Source organism: Misgurnus anguillicaudatus, chromosome 21, assembly GCF_027580225.2.
Source record: "Misgurnus anguillicaudatus chromosome 21, ASM2758022v2, whole genome shotgun sequence".
In the NCBI taxonomy this organism is placed as follows: Eukaryota; Metazoa; Chordata; class Actinopteri; order Cypriniformes; family Cobitidae; genus Misgurnus; species Misgurnus anguillicaudatus.
Window position 1 is genome coordinate 47769280 of NC_073357.2, and position 7456 is coordinate 47776735.

Sequence of the window (7456 nt, forward strand, 5' to 3'; positions counted from 1 at the left end):
TTTGGCGTAGTCGGCAGGGTTCCACCTCGAGTTGAGTAACCAGACTAGCCCAATGACCGACAACGCGGGGCCCGCAGCCCAACCCCGTGCCGTGCCTGTTTTTATGGGCAGCCCTTGGGTCCAAAAGTATGGAGGGACAGAGTCGGGAGTACGGCTAACGGAATGGAAGGCCCAGCTAGAGTATCTAGCCGACCTGCAGGGCCTTAGTGTAGCCCAGCGGCTACAGTTCGTGTTGAACTCCTTAGAGGGAGAGGCGCGGCGAGAAGTACAGGCCGCCCCTGAAGCTGTCCGAACCAATGCCCAAACTATATTCCAGTTTCTCACCGAGCAATATGGTGACCACACCCCCGTAGCCGTCCTCCGTTCCCAATTTTTTAATATTAAACAAGGCCCCCGACAACCTATTAGAGCGTTTGCCCTGAGACTGCGTGAACAGTTCACCCGGCTACAGACCCGCCGCGACCATGGGCTGGGCGACGGAGAAACTTTGCTGCGCGACCAATTCCTTCTGGGGATGAAAGAGGGCCCCGTGAGACAGAGTCTGAGGGTCCAGTTTCGGAGAGACCCCGGCCTCACATTTGAAGACCTAAGGAAGGAGGCGCTAGCTCTGGAGGGCGATGAGGTGGAAGTAAGTGAGACCCCAGTATGCGCGGCTGTAAGTGAGAACGTGCCGACACAACCAGAACGCACGGATTGGAAGCAGGCTCTGAAAGCCGAACTTTTGAAGGATGTCCGGGAGCAGATGTCAGAATTATCTAAAACTCTGTTGGGAGAGCTGCGCCAAGGTAGGGCGCGGGAGGAACCAAGGCCGGCACCCCGAGAGCGAGTACACTCGGAGAGGAGCCGAGAGCCACCTGGACGCCCAAACCGATATATTCGGCCCCGTTTCGAATGGGATGATCAGGGACGGCCGATCTGCAACCGGTGTGGTGAGCCAGGACATTACAGCCGCCAGTGTGGGCCCCGCAGGGCATCGGAAGGGGGTTTTTAGGACGACCGGCCACAGTGGGTCGTGTGGCCGGGACCCCTCGAGAAGACCCGGGAAGAAGGGACAGCTCTAGGCAACAGATGGTCGGGCATAGCCCGGTGGCAGAAGTAAGAGTGTGTGGTAAATGGATCCAGTGCCTGGTAGACACGGGCTCACAGGTAACGATGTTCGCAGAAAGCCTCTCTAAGGAGATATTCGGACGGGGAGGAACACAAGGAACGGAGGCCCCCTGGCTGACGTTGAAGGGCGCTAACGGCCTAGAAATCCCCTACATTGGCTATCGCCTGACGGATCTTGAAGTACATGGGGTAGTCGTCCCCCAAAAAGGTGTGATCATTGTCGAAGATAGGTGTTTAGGCGCCCACCGAGCCCTATTGGGCATGAATGTCCTCTCCGAATGCTGGGAGGAGATATTCCAGGCTAGGCCTGGTCCGAGGATCTCACCTACTGAGAGACCCAAGTGGGAGCGTGTAGTGGCCGATTGCCGCCGGGTCCAAATGAACCAGGTTCGTAGAAATCGGGAGGAAGTGGGAAGAGTAATGTGTCGTTTTGCCTTGTCTATTCCCCCTAGGAGTGAGGCTATCGTATGGGCGAGAGTGCCCCTTCGGGAAGCGAGCCCAGAGGAGTGGGTGTTGGTAGAACCACATACAGATTGCCCGCAAGTGGAGGTAGCACGGGGACTAGCGGCGGTCCGCCGGGGGAGAGTTCCAGTGAGGGTACGAAACGAGCACCCCTATGCAGTACAGTTACACCGGCATCAACGACTGGCCCGGCTGACGATGGTCACACCCCACCAGGTGAGGGAAGAGAGGGACGTCAGTTTCCGTCAGGTGTGCCCCACTGTGATCGAGGTGGCCCTGACCCAAATGGATGCCCCGGCGAGTAACCAGGGGAGAGGTGTGCCAAGACACCTAGTGGGTGAGTCACTGCAAGGAGACGACCTGGGACAGGTACAGACACAGAAACTGCAGGCACTCCTTCGGAAGTGGCAACATGTGTTTGCAAGGCACGATGAGGACTACGGGTGCACCAGGGTGGTGGAACATCACATCCCCACTGGGGACGCAGGGCCAAGCCGGGAGAGATATCGACCGATCCCACCTACCTTGTATGCGGAAGTACGTACACTCCTGCAGGGCATGTTGGGCCGGGGCATTGTCCGAGAGAGTAGTAGTCCCTGGGCGGCCCCCATCGTGCTCGTACAAAAGAAGACGGGAGCCTGGAGGTTCTGTGTGGACTATCGCAAGCTGAACCTGGTAACTAAGAAAGACGCCTTCCCCTTACCACGAATTGAAGACTCCCTTGCTAGCCTCACGCAGTCGGCCTGGTATTCCACCTTAGATCTGGCCAGTGGATACTGGCAGGTGCAAGTAGCCGAGGCGGACCGGGAGAAGACCGCCTTCACGACCCCGTTTGGACTGTTTGAGTGGGACCGGATGCCTTTCGGGCTCTGCAACGCTCCGGCCACCTTTCAACGCTTGATGCAACGCTGCCTTGGAGGTCAGTTGATGGAGTCAGTATTGGTATATTTGGATGATGTGATTGTGTATTCCCCAGATTTCGATTCCCACCTCCGGCACCTAGAGGAAGTCTTCCGAGCCATGGAAAGGTACGGGCTGAAGCTGCAGCCGGACAAGTGCCACCTGCTGCGGCGAGAAGTGAAGTTCCTGGGCCATGTGGTTAGCGCAGCAGGGGTGGCCGTGGACCCCGAGAAAGTCTCGGCAGTGAAAGATTGGGACGCGCCTAAGACTGTGAGGCAAGTACGATCCTTTCTGGGGTTCGTGGGATATTATAGGAGATTCATTAAAGACTTCTCGAAGATTGCCAAGCCCCTTAACCAGTTGCTGGTTGGCACGGGACGAAACCGGGGCCGTGGGTCGCCCCCGATCAATTGGGACAATGATTGTGAGATGGCTTTTCAGAGGTTGAAGCAGGAGTTGTTACAGGCCCCCATCTTGGCGTATGCTGATTTTTCTGAACCTTTTGTCTTATATACAGACGCGAGCAACCTGGGACTGGGGGCAGTATTGGCCCAACGGCAAGAAGGTACAGAGCGGGTGATCGCTTATGCGAGCCGGAGTCTCCATCCGGCAGAGAGGAACGACGCGAACTACAGCTCTTTCAAGCTGGAACTGCTGGCCCTGAAGTGGGCCTTGAGCGAAAAGTTCAAAGACTACCTTTGGGGAGCTAAGGTAACAGTCATTACAGATAACAACCCTCTAGTACATTTACAGACGGCTCAGCTGGGGGCCGTGGAACAGCGATGGGTGGCTCAGCTGGCCAACTTCGATTACAAGCTGCAGTATCGGCCTGGACGAGAACATACGAACGCGGACGTCCTCTCAAGACTGCCAGAGGGAAAGAGCCCCAGACACCAGGGGTATCGAAGGGAGGATAGCCGTGAGGAGGGCTACATGATAGGGGCCGTGGAGGCGCCAGGAGGCCAGCAGGAAGCTGCACCAGGGAACTGGGGGTGGGACCCCCGCCGTTGGATAGAGAGACAGGCCCAGGACCGGGACGTGTGTCAGGTGAAGACGTGGGTAGAACGGGGCCGACGGCCCGCGCCAGCGGAAAGGCTGGCCCAGACAGAGACGGAGAAGAAGTTGTTGGGACAGTGGGAGAAGCTGGAGCTACAGGAGGGAGTGCTCTGCAGGAAGACCTGCGATCCGAAAGTGGGCGAGGAAGTGTGTCAGATCGTGGTGCCGGCCAACCAGGTAAACGCATTGGTCTCGGCCTATCATGACCAGTTGGGACACCAGGGACAGGAGAGAACCGTATCCCTACTGCGTAGATTCTTCTACTGGCCGGGAATGGAGGCGTCTGTGCACGACTTAATTCAAGCGTGCCCCCGATGCACGCTGTTTAAATCTCGACGAGAGGCCCGAGCACCAATGGTACCCATCCACGCGAAAGCCCCCCTCCACATAATGGCAATGGACTTCCTGACGCTAGGCCGCCCTCAGGACCGTTATCAAAACATTCTGGTAATTACTGACCTATTTACTAAATACGCCTGGGCAGTCCCGACGCTCGACCAGACTGCCAACACCACCGCCACAGCTCTATGGCGAAATGTGTTCCAGACATTTGGATGTCCCGAGTTTCTGCACTCCGACCAGGGAGCAAACTTTGAATCCAAGGTAATCCGTGAGTTATGCCAGTTGTATGGATGTACCAAAACCCACACCACGTCGTACCACCCCCAGGGGAATGGAAGCTGTGAGAGGTTCAATCAGACCCTACTGGGGCTACTGGGGACCTTAGATCAACGACAGCAGAGCGATTGGGTGAGTGCGCTACCAAACCTTTTGCAAGCATATAACAACAGTGTTCATAGTACGACGGGGTATGCCCCTACTTACCTGATGTTCGGCAGGCACGTACGGATGCCCACTGACCTGGTCCTGGGAGTAGCAGCAGACCGGGAAGAAGTGAGTGTGACGGAGTGGGTGGGGCGCCATCACCAGCGCCTACACTTTGCGTACGAGCAAGTGTCTAGAAAGATACAGACGGCAGGAGAAAGGAACAAACGTCTGTATGATCGGACTGCTCGAGATGCCCCCCTGTTACCAGGTGAGAGGGTCCTGGCGAGAGATAACCGGCGGCAAGGAAAGGGAAAGTTAAGTGACCGCTGGGAGGCTATCCCGTATGTGGTCTGCAAGCAGCAGAGACCGGGACAGCCGGTGTACACCATCCGGCCGGAGGGAAAACCTGGCCCCGAACGTGTAGTACATCGGAACATGCTCCGCCCTTGTCCGAATTACCCTGAGGCTGTGAGAGAAGGGCCCACAGAGCCAGTACCGGTGGCCCCCTGGATGGAAGGATGGGCTGTGGTACCAGGTCGACCAGTGGCGGCGCTACCCCCGGCCGCCCAGAGGCAGCCAGAAATAGCACCCGAGCCAGCTGAACCCCCAGTGGCCCAGATACCGCCTGAGTTGGTACCGGAGCCGGTTGAACCCCCGGCGGCGCAGATGCAACCAGAGGTAGTACCCAAACCAGTCGAACCCGATTCACCCGTGAGACGCTCCCAACGGGAGAGCCGAGGACGCCCCCCTGCCCGGTACGGTGAGTGGACAACGCCGAGGCATTCCAGGGACTAGAATGCATTGGCGGGGGAGGATGTCACAGGAGTGACGATCTTTTAGGCGGAACCAAAAATTGGGCAAGTTTGGTTCCGCCCGGATGTTTCCGCCCGGACCGGTAAAAGAAAACACCGGACATCCGGTAGCGCCGCGAACGCTGTAATCAGCCGAATTACATGCAGCTGAGAGTTATCAAGAGGAGCGCCGGGTGATTGGGCGAGAACAACACTCAGGAGAGTATTTTAGATCAGTTTGAAACACAGTTTCGGGTCGATTATTCCTGTTGTTGATGTGGACCGTAGCGCTGAGTTGGGCTCACCTGGTACACTATTTTGGACTGCTGTATTGCTCTCTCTCTCGTTCTGGATTATAGATTTACGTGAAGGAAAATACCGAAGACCTTAAAGGTAAACGAAGTAAACGAAGTAAACGAATACTGACCTTGGAGGAAAGCAACGAAGGGAGAAAAGACGCACCGTTGTGAGTATACGTTTATGGAAGAGTAGTGTTGGCGGCTGGAAAACGCCCTGTCTGTGCATTTGGAACTATTACAGCGTGAAGTCAATCTAGGACAAAGAAAATACAACAGTTGTGAGTAACGGAATCTTCTTACAGAAGTATTGTGTATGTATTTGACCTGTATATCTCTGAGTGTTTCCAAAAGAGAGCGGACGGCCCTACCCCTGAGCCAGCGCGGTGGGTGAGCCGAAGGGCCTTTGTGTGAAACAGCTCCAGTGACGAAATACAAACACTAGGCCGAGTTAACATCTCCATATTTCCGTCCAGAGCGAAGGAAAGGAAGACGGGCGTCTATTGTGTGCACTGAGTGGTGGGTGAGTCTTGGATGTAGAAATTTTCACTTGAAGTGGTGCTGTGTAATGCTGTGTCTTGCAGTGGGATTGCTGTTGTCTTGTCCGACGTAGCCCCCGCCTCCAGTCACTCGCTTCAGAGACGGCAAAGAGGAACCATGGTCCTAGAGTAAGACCTGTACATGATTATGCTGTGAGCGTGTTTCAGTCTTAAAAATCACGAAGTGGCATCTCGAAGTATTTTCCCAGCTAGGCGCTTGGCGGACTTGAGTTTATGAGTGGCGGTGAAGAACTGTGCTATTGACGGTGCATGAGTATTATCTGTATTATTGCTACCTTACCTGTGTCTTCTTTTCATCATCGCAGAGCTTGAGGCGAAGGAGATCCGCCGCCCTGAGGTCTCAACGAGAGGGCGCCCCGGTCCAGTTTTCGATCGACCAACGGGTCTCGAGGAAAGGGCAGCGCTCGACCCGGTGTGCCGGCGTGACGTTCTCGCCCCTCTGTGGACCAACGAGCTCGCCGAGAGGGTTTCGGCCCCCGGCGCCACCTAGAAAAAAAAAACACTGTCCAGTTGACGCATCGCGTAGCCAGCCGTCGTAAGTCCGCCACCCTGTTACATGAAGCATAACCTGTTAAAACCTGCCAACTCAACAGGGAAGAGGAGTGTGCCGTGAGAGCTGTGCAGAGAGCCATACCTACCTCGAAGTGGTAGCCAGCAGCCATCTGTGGAGAGAGAGAGAGAACCAGCGTGAGCACTGAGATACCGAGCTGTGAAGAGAGCATTACCTACCGAACGCTGTAGTCAGCGCAGAGGTGAGAGAACCATTGGAGACCGATTCATTGTGCCTTTGTGTCCCAGCAGTCATCTGTGGAGAGAGGGAGAGAACCAGCGTGAGCACTGAGATACCGAACTGTGAAGAGAGCCTTACCTACCGAACGCTGTAGTCAGCGCAGAGGTGAGAGAACCATTGGAGACCGATTCATTGTGCCTTTGTGTCCCAGCAGTCATCTGTGGAGAAAGAGAGAACAGGGAAGGAAAGTGAGTCGACCAGCGAGGAGCTGTGTGAGACAGGCGGCGAACCGCCTCGAGCTAGCCACAGGTACACGGATACAAACAAGTCTACACCAACACTGACTTTGATTTATTTCTGCCTCCAGGAAGGAAGAGGAGCGCGCCACGGGCAGAGGGAATCAGAGGCGGGAGCCCGTTCCCCGACGTTATCCCCACCCCCAGTCACTCACTTGCTCGTGGCCCCCTGGAGGGCAGAGCCGGACATTAGTTTTAACTTCCCCTTTCCCCGATTCCCAGTACATTTTAAATATTTAAATAAATAAAGACTATTTTTTTTATACTTACCTGTTCCTCGTTGTTGTTTGGTCATTGGGTTGGTTTTGGGGACCTCCTCGAGGTGGAAATTGAGAAGGGGCGTGGCTTAACCACTAACAGCCAGCCCCTGGCGTGTGACATGCACGCCCCCTTATGATATTTGATTCCATTTGATAAACTGATTGCTAAAATACAGCTTCCTTTAAATGGGTGTACATACTAAAATCATTTCAATGTGATTGAAGGTAGT

General features: G+C 55.3%; 1 long non-coding RNA gene across 1 annotated transcript; it reads left to right on the plus strand.

Moving 5' to 3' along the window:
* The first annotated feature begins 4987 nt into the window (after positions 1 to 4987).
* Positions 4988 to 7235, plus strand: LOC141352991 (uncharacterized). The gene is made up of 2 exons (XR_012360035.1): positions 4988 to 6918; positions 7038 to 7235. It is a non-coding gene; the product is annotated as an uncharacterized lncRNA (long non-coding RNA).
* Positions 7236 to 7456: the final 221 nt, after the last annotated feature.